This window comes from Bombina bombina, chromosome 2, assembly GCF_027579735.1.
Source record: "Bombina bombina isolate aBomBom1 chromosome 2, aBomBom1.pri, whole genome shotgun sequence".
In the NCBI taxonomy this organism is placed as follows: Eukaryota; Metazoa; Chordata; class Amphibia; order Anura; family Bombinatoridae; genus Bombina; species Bombina bombina.
In genome coordinates, this window is record NC_069500.1 from 1,082,211,423 (window position 1) to 1,082,229,473 (window position 18,051).

Consider the following 18,051-nt stretch of genomic DNA (forward strand, 5'->3'; position numbering starts at 1 on the left):
AGCCTCATTGTCTGGAATAGTTGCTTTAAAGGAAGATTAGTAGAAGCCATACTGATTGAAAATGAAAACAAATTTATTTAAACAACAAAATACTTTGTTTAAGCAAATACTTGCAGAATATTTAAATATGCTACTCAGGTATGTTAAGACCACATACAGCAGGAGTGAAAATAAAGAAAACTAGTAAGCAGAGATGCAGATTCAAAAAGGAAAGTCTTTCTCTTGGTAATAACTGAAATGTAAGATTTGCACAAGGCAGAAAACAACTTGTAAACAGGTAGCAGGTTTAAAGGTAAAGTCTTTCTCCTTGTAATTGCTGAGTCCAGGAATTGCACAAGGCAGGAAACAACTTGCAAACTGGTAACAGGTTTAAAGGTAAAGTCTCTCTCCTTGTAATTGCTGAGTGCAGGAATTGCACAATGCAGGAAACAACTTGCAAACTGGTAACAGGTTTAAAGGTAAAGTCTCTCTCCTTGTAATTGCTGAGTGCAGGAAATGTACAAGGCAGGAAACAAACTTGAAGATTGGTAACAGGTTTAAAGGTAAAGGCTTTCTCCTGGTAATACCTTGTAAACAGGTGCAAAGGAGACAAGGCAGGATACAAACTTGTGAACTGGTAACTGGTTTAAAGGTAAAGTCTCTCTCCTTGTAATTGCCGAGTGCAGGAATTGCACAATGCAGGAAACAACTTGCAAACTGGTAACAGGTTTAAAGGTAAAGTCTCTCTCCTTGTAATTGCTGAGTGCAGGAAATGCACAAGGCAGGAAACAAACTTGAAGATTGGTAACAGGTTTAAAGGTAACGGCTTTCTCCTGGTAATACCTTGTAAACAAGTGCAAAGGAAATCTTTCTCCTGGCAATGGCCAAGTGCAGGAATTGCATAAAGCAGGAAACAAACTTGTAGATTGGTAACAGGTTTAAAGGTAAAGGCTTTCTCCTGGTAATACCTTGTAAACAGGTGCAAAGGAAATCTTTCTCCAAAGAAATACAGGAAACAGGTTCTGACTTGACAAAACAGATCCAATGTGAAGACAAAAATGCAGACTAAAAGCCATCCTTAAATAGGGAGGTTTTGCACAGGGTTGGTTCTGATTAATTCCAGAATTGAGAACACCTGTGTGTTGCACAGGTGTAATAACAAGTAAGGCAAATAGTTATTTATCAGATCTTTTAAGATCCATGCTATTGCTAGAACTGGCTGTGGCTCAACATGTAAGCAAACAGAAATAGCAACCACAGAGCCACAGGTTCAAATCCCCACACAGCCCTTCTTAGCAGAATGCCTCCCAGACCTTTTCTTTTTCGTCTGGAGGCTTGGTTCATGACAGATGCCCCCTCCAAAGAGCGCACTCTGAGCGCTCAAAGCCTGTTCAAACATCTGAAGGTGGGATTTACGAACAAGTGTTCCATTTGAAGCCCTAATACAATCAGATGGAATGGATTCTTTGCTTGGAACAGCTGCCTGAGATTGGGGACCCTTAGAAGATATCCCTGTAGGCATAACAAGAGCTGAAAAACCAAGACAGTTTTGATTTAGAGGTTCCTGATTATACCCAGCAGCTTGCAATGGACTGGCTGATGGGCAGGGTACCTCCGGGTAGGAAAAGACCTCTCCTTCAGAGTCAAGGAATTCGTTATCTGGGTCATATCTGCCTGATGGGTAGAGTACCTCCGGGTAAGGTATGACCTCTCCTTCAGAGTCCAGGAATTCATTTTCTGTGTCATTTATATCCAATTTAACCATCTCATCCAATTCTTTCTCAGTCAATGAGTAGCTGGGTGAAGGTGGTACAAGGAGGTGTGGATCTTTAGAATTGGCAGAGTCTGATTCAGCTGGAAGGTTTGTCACTTTTATGTCTGATGAGTGACTTTTGTTAGCTGGATCTCCAGCCAGGGCAGAAACAAGGTAATGTGCAGGATTTCCAGGAGGTATTTTTGCAGAGTTCCCCAATGTGGTTGATGCAGAAACAGACGCAGTGGTATGGGTAATGGATGTAGTTGGAGTTGTACTCCCAATGACCATCTGTTTCAAATCAGGTACCATTTCTTGAAGCGTATTAGAAACGGTTGTTTGTAGAATAGATGTATTCTCCATAGCTGGGTCATCTCCAGGGGTATCATACAGTTTGCTAGTGGAAGTATAATTTGTTCCCTTAACATCAGAGTTCATTTTCAACTTGGCTGTATCTTGACTTGGTCCTCTAGGAGGTCTTACTGGACACCCTGTGATGCGGTGACCAGGTCCCCCACAATAGAAACAGAGGTTAAGTTGTCTTCGCCGAATTTTCTCCTCTTCTGTTAAGGGTTCTTTAAAACCTTTCCTTGTTTGGGAGGTAACTTTAGACAAGGTTTCGGTTGGGAGAGATAACATTTCCACCAGCTCCATAAAGTTAATGAGTATGTCCTTAATAAACTTTAACACTGAATCCAATACAGCAATAATCCCAGAGGGCTCTCGTTTAGGGTCTTCACATTCTGTCATGTTCTGTCTCAGGATATCATGTGAGAGCCTCATTGTCTGGAATAGTTGCTTTAAAGGAAGATTAGTAGAAGCCATACTGATTGAAAATGAAAACAAATTTATTTAAACAACAAAATACTTTGTTTAAGCAAATACTTGCAGAATATTTAAATATGCTACTCAGGTATGTTAAGACCACATACAGCAGGAGTGAAAATAAAGAAAACTAGTAAGCAGAGATGCAGATTCAAAAAGGAAAGTCTTTCTCTTGGTAATAACTGAAATGTAAGATTTGCACAAGGCAGAAAACAACTTGTAAACAGGTAGCAGGTTTAAAGGTAAAGTCTTTCTCCTTGTAATTGCTGAGTCCAGGAATTGCACAAGGCAGGAAACAACTTGCAAACTGGTAACAGGTCTAAAGGTAAAGTCTCTCTCCTTGTAATTGCTGAGTGCAGGAAATGTACAAGGCAGGAAACAAACTTGAAGATTGGTAACAGGTTTAAAGGTAAAGGCTTTCTCCTGGTAATACCTTGTAAACAGGTGCAAAGGAGACAAGGCAGGATACAAACTTGTGAACTGGTAACTGGTTTAAAGGTAAAGTCTCTCTCCTTGTAATTGCCGAGTGCAGGAATTGCACAATGCAGGAAACAACTTGCAAACTGGTAACAGGTTTAAAGGTAAAGTCTCTCTCCTTGTAATTGCTGAGTGCAGGAAATGCACAAGGCAGGAAACAAACTTGAAGATTGGTAACAGGTTTAAAGGTAACGGCTTTCTCCTGGTAATAACTTGTAAACAGGTGCAAAGGAAATCTTTCTCCTGGCAATGGCCAAGTGCAGGAATTGCATAAAGCAGGAAACAAACTTGTAGATTGGTAACAGGTTTAAAGGTAAAGGCTTTCTCCTGGTAATACCTTGTAAACAGGTGCAAAGGAAATCTTTCTCCAAAGAAATACAGGAAACAGGTTCTGACTTGACGAAACAGATCCAATGTGAAGACAAAAATGCAGACTAAAAGCCATCCTTAAATAGGGAGGTTTTGCACAGGGTTGGTTCTGATTAATTCCAGAATTGAGAACACCTGTGTGTTGCACAGGTGTAATAACAAGTAAGGCAAATAGTTATTTATCAGATCTTTTAAGATCCTTGCTATTGCTAGAACTGGCTGTGGCTCAACATGTAAGCAAACAGAAATAGCAACCACAGAGCCACAGGTTCAAATCCCCACACAGCCCTTCTTAGCAGAATACCTCCCAGACCTTTTCTTTTTCTTTTTCGTCTGGAGGCTTGGTTCATGACAAACACATTATCCAACATAATCTGTATGACGTCTGGAGGGCACTACACCACAACGACAGAGACTATACATATTTTTCTAGACCCCATAATTCGTACTCGAGGCTCGACCATTTCTTCACTGACTCATGGACACTTAATAGAGTCCTAAAGTCACACATTAGGGTCTGCTCATGGTCAGATCATGATATTCTGATGTTCACTCTCTCTACTGACTTAGCCACAGAGACTAGACCTAGCTGCAAATTCCCAAAACAAATGCTCCAAGATAAAACATTTAGAATCTCCCTTCAAGCCTCTATTGTAGAGTTTTTAAGAATAAATGAAACCCCGGATATGTCCTCCCAAACAATATGGGCCACTCTGAAAGCATACATAAGAGGGATATGCATTAGAAGGCAGGCAATGTTACAACGTCAAGCAGGTCTACCCCTAGGCCTTCTCATGGCTGAGCTTCACGCTGTAGAGCAGGAGAATAAAAATTCCCCAACTACAAGCCTAGCCGATAAAATTAAGGAACTGCGAACGCAATTGGCAGATAGAGACCTGCAAAGAGTTAAAGACTCTTATGCCAGATTCAAGAAGCTGATGTATTGCCAAGGTAATAAGGCCTCAACCCTCCTTGCCCATAAATTAAGGAGCAGGACAGCGGCGGCTAGGATCTTATCTCTCCAGAGAGGTAACATTTCGGTCTACTCCCCTAGGGAAATTGGAGAGACGTTTGCGGATTATTACTCTGATCTGTACCATCTTCAGCCCTCGATGGCTACTAAAGAGTCCTCCTCGGGTGAAATAGTACATTTCTTACAGACGCTGGGCTTGCCATCCCTCCCAGACGGGGATGGAGAAGCACTTAAAGCTCCATTTTCCCTAAATGAGCTTAGTTTAGCCATTAAACACTCCCAAAATAACAAGGCTCCAGGTCCAGATGGGTACCCAACAGCCTTCTATAAATTGTTTAAATCGGAACTCCATGGGATCCTCTTCAAGGTCTTTTCGGAAGCCCGAGAGGCAGGCTCATTCCATAAAGAATTTTTACAAGCAGTAATTCTGCCCATTCCGAAACCAAACAAAGATCCCTCACAATGTACGAGTTACAGACCAATCTCCTTGATAAATGGTGATGTAAAGCTATACGCAAAGCTATGGGCTAACCGCCTTAATGGCCTGCTCCCGAAGGTGATACATACAGACCAAGTTGGTTTCACATTTGGTAGAGAAGGCCCAGACAATTCTCGAAAAACGCTAAAAATACTTACAGAAGCCTCCCGACTGAGGTCGCCCATGCTGGCCCTGTCGCTAGATGCAGAAAAAGCGTTTGACAGGGTCAGATGGGAATACCTATGGCATACGCTTGCTCAATTTGGCATACCAGAGAACGTGATTAAAGCAATCCGTGCCCTGTATTCTTGCCCCTCAGCAGTAGTTAAGGGTATGGGGTTTGCCTCTCCGGAAATATGTATCACCAACGGCACCAGACAAGGATGCCCCCTGTCACCTTTAATTTTTTCCATGGCTATTGAACCTTTAGCTCAGGCTATTAGGCAATCACCTACAGTAAGAGGGGTTCAGCTTGGAGGCACGACTGTGAAGATCGCACTGTACGCGGACGATGTTACGCTCTTTTTAACAAACCCAATAGGCTCCCTGCCAGTACTCTTTGATACTATCACTGAGTTCCGAGCTCATAGCTACTACAAGGTAAATGTCACCAAAACAGAGGCTTCACCAGTATGCATTCCAGCATTTGAATTGGATATACTACAAACATTGTACTCCTTCCAATGGTCACGAACCTCCATTCGGCATTTGGGGGTACAACTTGGTCCAGACCCGAAATTAGTTATTTCCGTTAACTATACAAACCTTATTAAAGAGGTTACTGAGCTTACATCCTCGTGGAGTCTTAAAGAAATTTCATGGCTGGGCCGCATCGCCTCCTTCAAAATGACGATCTTGCCAAAAATTCTGTACTATTTTCGCTGTATCCCTCTTAATGTACCTACCGCTCTAATAGATAAGCTCCAATCTCTTGGGCAACACTATATCTGGGATAGGTCCAGGCCCCGGGTAGCGGCAAAGATACTCCAAAAAAGATATGAATATGGAGGAGTTGCAATGCCTAGCATACGTGGATATTATGAGGCAGCCAGGCTTTCTCATATCACAGCGTGGGCAGACAAGGGGGAACAACAGGGCTGGAAAAGCATAGAAACATTGGCCCTTCCCCTGGGCCTAAAATTGGCAGACTTACCCTGGATCCCTAGTCATTGCGTTGACAGCTTGGGACTACAAAATGTCATTATCAGAGATAATCTGAAAGTTTGGTATAGCCTTAGAAATCTACGCGACATCGCCCCACACCCGTCTCCCATTCATTCTATACCAGCCTTACTGGCGGCTCTACATGACACACACATACAGCAGTGGAGTGATTGGGACCTGAAAGTGGTCTCCCGTGTATACCTCTCGGGCACCTTAATCTCACCCCATAATATAAGTACAATTATCCCAGAGCCCCCCCCGTGGGCCTCTTTTGAATACTCAAGGCTCTACGCTTTTATGACATCTTGGGGATTCCCCAAAGCCCTAAACAGGCCCCTGACTAACTGGGAAAAGCTATGGCAACTCCCTATTAGGACTCCTAGGCTCATATCGTTCCACTATGATCTCTTGCAGTCGTCCACAAACAAAGACAGACCATGGCAGCTAAGGGCTTGGGAGGGAGATTTATCCAGACCTATTTCAGATAAAGACCTATCTACAGCCATGACGTTAACTAAAAAGACGGTACACTGTGCAAATACATTGGAGGCCTACATGAAATTATTCCTAAAATGGTACTATACTCCCACGAGGCTGTCACAGATGTTCCCTACAACGTCCCCTTTGTGTTGGAGGGAGTGCATGCAAAGAGGCTCAGATATGCATATTTGGTGGGACTGCCCAAAACTGGCACCTCTCTGGACACAGGTAAAAACCCTCTGTGCTAACCTTGGGCTCTCTATTCCACTCACTCCTGCAACCGCTCTTCTACACATTTTCCCGAGGAGCGTTCCAACCCACGTCTCTAAATTGGTCATCTTTGTCCTAGCGGCCACAAAACTGGCGATAGCAAGGGCCTGGAAACAAACCCATCCCCCAGATGTAACAGTTGTTACATCTATAATGCAGGTGTACGCCAAAATGGAACAAAGTTTCTATTCCAATATGGACAAGGAAGAGCTATACTGGCAGATTTGGGAGTCCTGGTTTAACCACCAGGGAGCTCAAAGCTAAATTCCTGGTCGAATTAAAGGTTCCAGTTACCCCTACCACCATAATTAAACTTCCACATCCAGATGAGATATGCTAATTAGCCAATATCACCCGCTTTTTTTTTTTAACTTCCTAACATAAAATGATCGCCCCCCCCCCTCTTTTTCTCTTGTCCTTCCCCCTTTCCCCCCTCCCCCCTCATATAACATGAGAGCTCATACTCCTCCTTCCCCCGCCTCTTTCCATACCAGGCCTCCCCCGCCTGGAGATGCGCACTATAATTACTAGTTGAAGTACACGGAGAGGTACTCCTAAGCTGACTTCACGAAATTCCTAGAAAGTTGAGTTACTGTGAAGGACTGAAGTACTATTCGGTCCTTGTATTCTAAGTTTGTTCATACTGTTCGTAAACGAGGTTTTCATAATTGATATATTTCATTAATAGCTATGTCTACTGTGTCATTACAAAGGCATAATGTTTATGTGTATGTTAACCTGTTGGTCACCTGCGCTGTGACATCTGTTGTAATGCTTAATCCTCAATAAAAAAACCTTTTGAGAAAAAAAAAAAATTATAATATAAAGCAAGGTATAGAAATATTTATCTTAATTTATATTAAATTAAATTGTCTGTATCCTGGATATGGTCACAATATTATTAGGAATTAACTTTAAATCAAATTGAATTAACTATCAAATATCACAATTTAATGTTACTAGATAGAACAATTTATAATTAGCCAGTAACATTAACCCTTCAGCATAATGCTTATTTAACAACGATTTGCTAGCAAATACCAAACCTAACCTGTTAAGTATAATATAGCTATCTAACCAAAATAGTCTTATATGACTTAAATAATCAACCAGAGCAATTTATACCTTATTAACAATTAAATATATCAACCTGTACAGCCTTTATAAGTCTGATCAGCCGCAATACAATTCGAACACATTTACCAGTAACTAAAAATTAACTTATGAGCATAAAATCCTAAAAACCAGTTTCTACAGTGATAACTTTACTAATGCTAGTATAATTATTATATAGGATACGCTAATATTGTTAATATTAATGTATATACCTAAAATTACACCTTTAAATCACAGCTACAGCATATACTATTGCTGTAAAGAAACCTATTTATACGTTACCAGCTATCAATTTAGCAATGATTGAGACTTCAGCATTAAAAAGTTCTTTCCCAATTTCTTATCAATATTCCTTGGAGCCATTTCTGCAACAAAGAAAAAATGCTCTGCTCTGCTCTGAAACAAGAAAAATTTATTAGTGTGCTTCACTTCCTGCTACTCTGATTTATACTACCTGTTGTTAAGTGCCGCTCCCTTTTCCCCTAACCGCCCATACCTTTGTTCCTTATCTTTCCTCCCCCTAACCTCCTATCTCCTTTTTTAGCTTCCCCCCTCTCTACTCCTCATCCTAAAATTAACCCTTTTATGTCCAGCATAGGAACCCCCAGCCTTAGTGACGTTCCAGTCATATTCATTCCTTCCTCTTATTGTTATCATCAGCACGCCCATGACTTGGCATATTGCAGAGGGACTATCGGAATACTACAGGGTAAGCATCTCCTTGCAACAGCTCTACTAAAAACTATTTTGCATACTACCTTATCGTAGAAACATCTACGCCCAAGTTACCGCAATAAGTATCGTAAGGGGTGCCAGTACCGACTAAAGTAACAGCTCCATTATCGTCTGGCAGAGAGATCAACCAGGTGAGAAATGATCCAGTATAACATATAGAGATCCTGAAGTAGCCTGAAATAATTATTATTGTATGCTGCTCCTCAGTGTAATAGATTTATAGACTTCACTTTTATGCTATGAAACCTGAGGTTTGGGTCTCATTTAAGATTTGATAGATTTTTTCATAAAGCATAATCTTTGCGTGGGCTCCTCTCTCCAGTTGATTTTTTGTGTCACAAACATTGGTGAATACATTATCCTTCAGTTTAAGTTATATTAGAAAGATTTCCCTGATACAGAATTTCTCTGAACTTATTTATTAAGGTGCAAGCTGGCAGCACCACTTGAGTCCAGGGATACAATGCAATGGTTAATGGTTACAGATAACCCACCACCACAGTATTTTTCTCTAATGCCCTACTCAGAAAGGGACCCCTCTAATCATGAACTGGATAATATATTCTCCTCTGATAAATCTGATTTTACTCTCAGCAATTTGTTTATTGAGACAGAAAGACTGTTGATTAAAGAAACCAAACTCCAGTGGGACTGCGACTTAATAAGTTCCCACATTTGAAACATCACATACAGATTTCATCAATTCCTGGAATGATATCCTGAGTGAATGCTCTACCCGTCTAATGCTTTTATTAATTGCATTCAAAGTTAAACAACTTGATGATTTAAGAAAAATCATATGTGATGTACAAAGTGAACTTTTGGCACGTCAAGCTGACCCTAACTATTCACAATTTGATTCCACCTTAAATTCTGTTTTAGCAAGTGTTAAGAATGAAATTGTTATTGTCAAGAACACTAAATATCTAAGGGATGTGACTGACTATAATGCAAATATTGTGTATGTGTGGAATCGTAAACAAAGGTTCTCCTATAGAAGGGAATACCATAATGGCAATTCTTCAAATAGACCTTATGGCAGGGGTAGAAATAGATGTAGGAGAGGCTCACGACATAATAACCAGAATAGACAGGTTCACTTTACAGACAGTGAGGCATCCTCAGGAAATGATGAAGAGATGATGGAAGATATGATGTACAACAAGAAATACGGGCCAAACTAGAACCTTAGGCCTAGATTTAGAGTTTTGTCGGTAACGACCCGCGTAGCTAACGCTTGCTTTTTTCTGGCCGCACCTTTTAAATACCTCTGGTATTGAGAGTTCACAGAATGGCTGCGTTAGGCTCCAAAAAAGGAGCGTACAGGCATATTTACCGCCACTGCAACTCTCGATACCAGAGTTGCTTACGGACGCGGCCAGCTTCAAAAACGTGCTCGTGCACGATTCCCCCATAGAAAACAATGGGGCTGTTTGAGCTGAAAAAAAACCTAACACCTGCAAAAAAGCCGCGTTCAGCTCCTAACGCAGCCCCATCGTTTCCTATGGGGAAACACTTCCTACGTCTGCACCTAACACCCTAACATGTATCCCGAGTCTAAACACCCCTAACCTTACACTTATTAACCCCTAATCTGCCGCCCCCGCTATCGCTGACCGTTACATATTATTTTTAACCCCTAATCTGCCGCTCCGTACACCCCCGCCACCTACTTTATCCCTATGTACCCCTAATCTGCTGTCCTAACATCGCCGACCCCTATATTATATTTATTAACCCCTAATCTGCCACCCTCAATGTCGCCTCCACCTAACTACACTTATTAACCCCTAATCTACCGACCGGACCTGAGCGCTACTATAATAAATGTATTAACCCCTAATCCGCCTCACTCCCGCCTCAATAACCCTATAATAAATAGTATTAACCCCTAATCTGCCCTCCCTAACATTGCCGACACCTAACTTCAAGTATTAACCCCTAATCTGCCGACAGGAGCTCACCGCTACTATAATAAATTTATTAACCCCTAAAGCTAAGTCTAACTTTAACCCTAACACCCCCCTAAATTAAATATAATTTAAATCTAACGAAATAAATTAACTCTTATTAAATAAATTATTCCTATTTAAAGCTAAATACTTACCTGTAAAATAAACCCTAATATAGCTACAATATAAATTATAATTATATTATAGCTATTTTAGGATTTATATTAATTTTACAGGTAACTTTGTATTTATTTTAACCAGGTACAATAGCTATTAAATAGTTAATAACTATTTAATAGCTAAAATAGTTAAAATAATTACAAAATGACCTGTAAAATAAATCCTAACCTAAGTTACAATTAAACCTAACACTACACTATCAATAAATAAATTAAATACAATTCCTACAAATAAATACAATTAAATAAACTAACTAAAGTACAAAAAATAAAAAAGAACTAAGTTACAAAAAATAAAAAAATATTTACAAACATTAGAAAAAAATTACAACAATTTTAAACTAATTACACCTACTCTAAGCCCCCTAATAAAATAACAAAGACCCCCAAAATAAAAAAATGCCCTACCCTATTCTAAATTACAAAAGTTCAAAGCTCTTTTACCTTACCAGCCCTGAACAGGGCCCTTTGCGGGGCATGCCCCAAAGAATTCAGCTCTTTTGCCTGTAAAAAAACACATACAATACCCCCCCCCCAACATTACAACCCACCACCCACATACCCCTAATCTAACCCAAACCCCCCTTAAATAAACCTAACACTAAGCCCCTGAAGATCTTCCTACCTTATCTTCACCTCACCGGGTATCACACCGTTCGGTCCTGGCTCCAAAATCTTCATCCAACCCAAGCGGGGACTAGACATCCATCATCAGGTGGCTGAAGAGGTCCAGAAGAGGCTCCAAAATCTTCATCCTATCCGGGAAGAAGAGGCGATCCAGACCGGCAACCATCTTGATCCAAGCGGCATCTTCTATCTTCATCCGATGAGGACCAGCTCCATCCTGAAGACCTCCAGCGCGGATCAATCTTCTTCCGACGACGTCCAACTGAAGAATGACGGTTCCTTTAAGGGACGTCATCCAAGATGGCGTCCCTCGAATTCTGATTGGCTGATAGGATTCTATCAGCCAATCGGAATTAAGGTAGGAAAATTCTGATTGGCTGATGGAATTAGCCAATCAGATTCAAGTTCAATCCGATTGGCTGATCCGGGTTAATACTTAGGGGTTAATACTATTTATTATAGGGTTATTGAGGCAGATTAGGGGGTTAATAAATATAATATAGGGGTCGGCGGTGTTAGGGGCAGCAGATTAGGGGTACATAGGGATAACGTAGTTGGCGGCAGTGTACGGAGCGGAAGATTAGGGGTTAAAAAAATTTATAGATTGGCGGCGATGTGGGGGGTCCTCGGTTTAGGGGTACATAGGTAGTTTATGCGTGTTAGTGTACTTTAGAGCACAGTAGTTAAGAGCTTTATGAACCGGCGTTAGCCCAGAAAGCTCTTAACTACTGACTTTTTTCTGCGGCTGGAGTTTTGTCGTTAGATTTCTAACGCTCACTTCAGACACGACTCTAAATACCGGAGTTAGAAAGATCCCATTGAAAAGATAGGATACGCAATTGACGTAAGGGGATCTGCGGTATGGAAAAGTCGCGGCTGAAAAGTGAGCGTTAGACCCTTTCCTGACTGACTCCAAATACCGGCGGTAGCCTAAAACCAGCGTTAGGAGCCTCTAACGCTGGTTTTCACGGCTACCGCCAAACTCTAAATCTAGGCCTTTGACTTTTCCACAGCTAACATACAACACACTTATGCCAGCTCAGGACCTCAAAACTACTATAATGTAGGAATGGTGGCAAATGAAATTCCACCTCAGTTTAGACAATCAGAACAGGTAGTAAGAAGTAAAATAGGACGTCAGAATGACTCATATAACACACAGCCGAACTATCAGCAGGCTGTGTCCAACACTATGCGTGTCCCCATACTAGAAGACAGCAGACAACAGATAGAGCAGGATTTTCCTCTTGCACAGCTCCAACCCACAGGGAGGGTCCTACACAGGACACCCAGAACATATATCAACTCAGGGGCAACAGGCCACAGACAAAATTTAAACCCACAATGTAATAAACTTATCTAGTAAGGTTCTATCCCCCATCCAAATCAAAGTATTGGGTTACGGCCTAAATTTTGTACCACAAAACAATAATAAAAAGTCCACAAGTCAAATAACAAGCCAGGAGTCAAAACCAGAGCTGGTAGTCAGACGAGCCGAGTCAGGAGCCAAAGCGAATAGTCAGACGAGCTGGAATCAGGAACAAGGAGAACAGCAGAGTCAGGAACAAGCCAGGGATCAGGAACCAGGAGGGACGTCAGACAACCAGGAACTGGAACTCACAAACAGGTCTGAGACAACACAAGGGCAAATCATACATCACAATTCTGAGACTGCAACCTGTCTCACATGGATGATATACACCAGTCGGGCCATTAAAGGGCATGCAGGAAATGAGCAGCATCACACACTATGCACCAGAGTCAGCAAGAGAGGTGAGTAAAATGGCTGCCAGCAGCACATGGCAAACAAATAAGGGAAAAAACCCTGACAGTACCCTCCCCTCAATGACCCCTCCCCCGCAGGAGGACAAAAAGCTTATTGGGGAAACGGGCATGGAAGAGGGCGGGAGCATGAACATCAGAGGAGGGAACCCATGAACGCTTCTCCAGACCGTAACCCCTCCAGTGAACCAAATACTGTACGTGGCCCCTGGACTTACGAGAGTCAATAATGCTGCTGACCTCATATTTTTCATGGTTGCAAACAAAGATAGGATGGGGACGAGGCAACACAGTGGTAAACTAATTACAAACCAATGGTTTCAAGAGGGAGACATAAAAAACATTGGAGATGCGCATTGTAGGAGGAAGGTCAAGAGCGTAGGCCACAGGATTGACCCGTCAGAGTATTCAAAGAGGACCAACATAACAGGGAGCCAGTTTATTGGAAGGCACACGAAGGTTCAAGTTGCGGGAGGACAGCCAAACCCTCTCACCAACCTGGTAGGAACGCTCGGGCAGATGCCTACTATCAGCCTGGAACTTTTGGCGCTGCATAGAACGATGAAGGCAATCCTGAATCTGCACCCACGTGGAATGGAATTGTCGGAGATGCTCCTCCAAAGCCAGAATACCCTGAGACATGAATGAATCAGGCAACATGGATGGTTGAAACCCATAATTCACCATGAACGGAGATAACTTGGAGGAAGCATTAATAGCACAAGCAAACTCTGCAAAAGGTAACAGTTCAGACCAATTATTGAGGTGATCTGAGACACAGCAACGGAGGAACTGTTCCAGAGCTTGATTAGACCGTTCCGCAGCCCCATTGGATTGAGGGTGATATGCCGAGAAGGAAAGCTGGATCCCCATTTGAGAACAAAAGGAACGTCAAAATCTGGAGACACACTGGCTACCCCAGTTCGACACTATATCCTTGGGTAACCCATGTAAACGGAAGACCTCCCGGGCAAAAATTGAAGCAAGCTCCTGAGCGGTAGGCAGCTTCTTCAAGGAAATGCAATGTGACATTTTAGAAAAACGGTCAACCACCATAAGGATGACAGTATTGCCATTGGAAACAGGGAGCTCAACAATGAAGTCCATGGAAAGATGTGTCCAAGGACGCTCACCATTAGCAATAGGTTGAAGAAGACCCACAGGAAGAAGTCGAGGAGTCTAATTCTGTGCACAAACTGAGCAGGAGGCAACATACGCAGAATGAAGGCCTGACCACCAGAATTGTCGAGTGACAGACCAAATCATTTGGTTCTTGCCTGGGTGACCTTCAGCTTTAGGATAGTGATAAGTGTGTAAAAGTTTAGTTTCGAAGATTCTGAGGAACAAAACATTTACCACTAGGTTTCTCAGGAGGTGCATTGGTTTGTGCAGCCAGGATCTCCTCCCCCAAGGGAGAAGTAAAATTAGTACGTATGGTAGCCAAAATATGGTCAGGAGGTATAACTGGAGTAGGTACAGACTCTTCCTTGGACAGAGGCAAAAATTGTCGAGAGAGGGCATCAGCCCTAACATTCTTACTACCAGGCAGGTAAGAGACCACATAAACCAAGACAAAAATAGCGCCCACCTGGCCTGTCGGGGTGACAAACGTTTTGCTTCAGATAGATAAGTTAAATTCTTGTGGTCAGTAAGAATGAGCACTGGTACGCTAGTACCCTCAAGAAGATGCATCCATTCCTTGAGTGCCAAATTTATGGCCAGTAATTGCCTGTAGCCAATTTTATAATTACACTCTGCTGGAGACAATTTCTTAGAGAAGAAACTGCACGGATGCAAGGACGTTGAGACAAGAGGGCACCTACTCCAGTCTCAGACGCATTGACCTCAAGAACGAAAGGCAGAACAGGATTAGGATGAGCCAGAACTGGAGCGGCAGCAAAGTCAGTCTTAAGACTATCAAAGGCCTTAATAGCAGTAGGTGACCAATGGAGTGGATCATTCTCTTTACGGGTCATGTCTGTGATAGGTTTGACCAAGGAAGAAAAGTTTTTAATAAACTTTCTATAGTAATTTGTGAACCCCAAAAAACGTTGAATAGACTGAAAACCAACTGGGTGAGGCCACTGCAGAGCTGCAGACAACTTATCAGGATCCATGGAGAACCCTGCAACGGAGATAACATAACCTAGGAAGGTTACTTGAGTCTGATGTAACTCACATTTCTCAAGTTTACAAAACAGGCCGTTCTCACATAGTCTCTGAAGAACCCGTGTAACATCCGAACGATGAGCCTCAAGTGTGGGTGAGTGTATGAGGATGTCGTCTAAATACACCACAACACACTGTTGCAACATATCTCGTAGGACATCATTAATAAATTCCTCAAAAACAGCAGGAGCATTAAATAGGCCAAAGGGCATTACAAGATACTCATAATGCCCGCTCCTGGTGTTAAATGCTGTTTTCTATTCATGGCCCTCCTTGATCCTAATGAGATTGTATGCTCCTCTCAAATCAAGTTTAGAAAAGACCGTAGATTGAGGCGGTCAAAGAGTCCCGTAATGAGCGGAATAGGGTAAGCATTCTTAATGGTAAGACGATTAAGACCCCTATAATCGATGCATGGTCTTAACTAGCCACCCTTTTTCTTCACAAAGAAGAAGCCAGCCCCTGAAGGAGAGCAGGATTTGCGGATGATCCCCACGACAGAGCATTGGCAACATACTCCTCCATAGCACAATTCTCCGCAACACACAGAGGGTAAACCCGGCCCCGAGGAGGAATGGCTCCGGGTTGCAGGTCTATGGCACAATTGTAAGAACTGTGAGGAGGCAACGTACTGGCACGCACCTTGTAAAAATCATCTAGGAACTCTCAGTACTCCTCTGGCAATTGAGATAACAAAAAAGTGCACAAGACTTTAACTGGTTTCTGAAGACAAGTGGAAATACATTGCAGAGACCTGCGCCAGTCAAGACTGGGATTGTGCTTTTGGAGCCAGGGATAACCCAGAACAACTGGAAAATGCGGATAATTTATCACCTGGAACTTGAGGATTTCAAAATGGAGAGTCCCAACAGCCATGGATAACGGAGCGGTTTCATGAGTAACGAGTGCGGGCTGAAGGGGCCTGCCATCAATGGCCTCAATAGCAAGCGGAACGGACTGAGGCAAAACTGGAATGGAGTGTTTTGATACAAAAGTACTGTCAATGAAATAGCCTGCAGCACCTGAGTCACCAAGAGCCTGGGTGACTATGAAGGAGTCCACTCAGGAAAGGACAACATGACTAAAGGTTTCTCCTTTAGCGGTTCCGGGGATGAGGATAAACCACCCAAGGTCTGCACCCAACCAGATCTTAGGTGTGAGCTTTTTTCCGGCCATGTAGGACAAGACTTCAGAAGGTGGCCCTGTAACCCACAATAGAGACAGAGCCCCTCCCTCCTCCTAAAGGCCCTCTCCACCGCAGAGAGACTCGTGAATCCCAACTGCATCGGCTCAGCAGTACCTGGTGACTTGGGACCAGGAGGCATGGGAGGAGAGGGAGGCATGGGTGGGAACGAACACGTAGGAGACATTGGAACAGGAGGCTTCCGCAAGTGCTCCTTGAAAGACAGCCTCTCTCTGAGTCTGATGTCAATTAGGATAAAAAAAAGACACCAATGCCTCGAGATCCTCTGGTAAATCTCTGGCAGCAACTTCATCTTTAATCGCATCAGAGAGCCCATGAAAGAAGGCGGAAACAAGGGCTTCATTGTTCCAACCTTCCTCTGCGGCAAGCGTACGGAACTCAATGGCATACTGAGCAACAGATCTTGTACCTTGCTGAATGGAGATGAGTCGTTTAGCAGCAGAGGAGGAGCGAGCCGGAACAACAAATACCCTTCGAAAGGAGGACACAAATTATGGGTAATTTGAAATCACAGGTTTATTAGTCTCCCACAAGGGATTAGCCCAGGCAAGAGCTGTGTCAGAGAGTAACGAGATGAGAAATCCCACCTTAGTTCTGTCAGAAGACAACGCCTGAGGTAAAAAAACACCTTTATTAATAGCAAAAAAATAATAAAAAGTCAACAAGTCAAGTAACAAGCCAGGAGTTAAAACCAGAGCTGGTAGTCAGACGATCCGAGTCAGGAGCCAAAGCGAATAGTCAGACGAATCAGGAACAAGGAGAACAGCAGAGTCAGGAACAAGCCAGGGATCAGGAACCAGGAGGGACATGAGAAAGTCAGGTAATACACAGGAACTGGAACTCACAAACAGGTCTGAGACAACGCAAGGGCAAATCATACTGAATAGAGGCCCTTTAAATAATAAGTGATGACATCACAATACTGAGATTGCGACCTGTCTCACATGGATGATGTACACCAGTCTGGCCATAAAAGGGCATGCAGGAAATGAGCAGCATCACACACTATGCACCAGAGTTAGCAAGAGAGGTTAATAAAATGGCTGCCAGCAGCACATGGCAAACAAAGCAGGGAAAAAAAACCTGACAGTAGGCAAGCCCGATTGTTCTTTTGAACAGGCATGTGATGTAGTCACACTGGAAAGCATCCTATGGGATGACAGTGGAGCAGTTATAGAGGAAGGTGGTTGCAACAAATCTAGCTTTTACCTCATACAGAGCAGGGGTACTACCCTGGAAACTTTTTATAGGAGGGTAGAAAATGATACTTTGCAGAAAGAAAAGCACTAAATGAATTGAAACAATGTCAGTATATAGTGATAAAATCTTCAGATAAGGGGGATTGGTTGTAATCCTTGATAGAGACACCTACATTCAGGAAGATAGACGTCAGTAAGAGGATGTACATAACTATAGAACCCTGCCCTCTGATCCCACTAAGGTTTTCCAAAGACAGTCTCAACTCTTAGATGATGCCAAGGAGAAAGGTTTCATTGATGATGAGACAGCAGATTTTCTA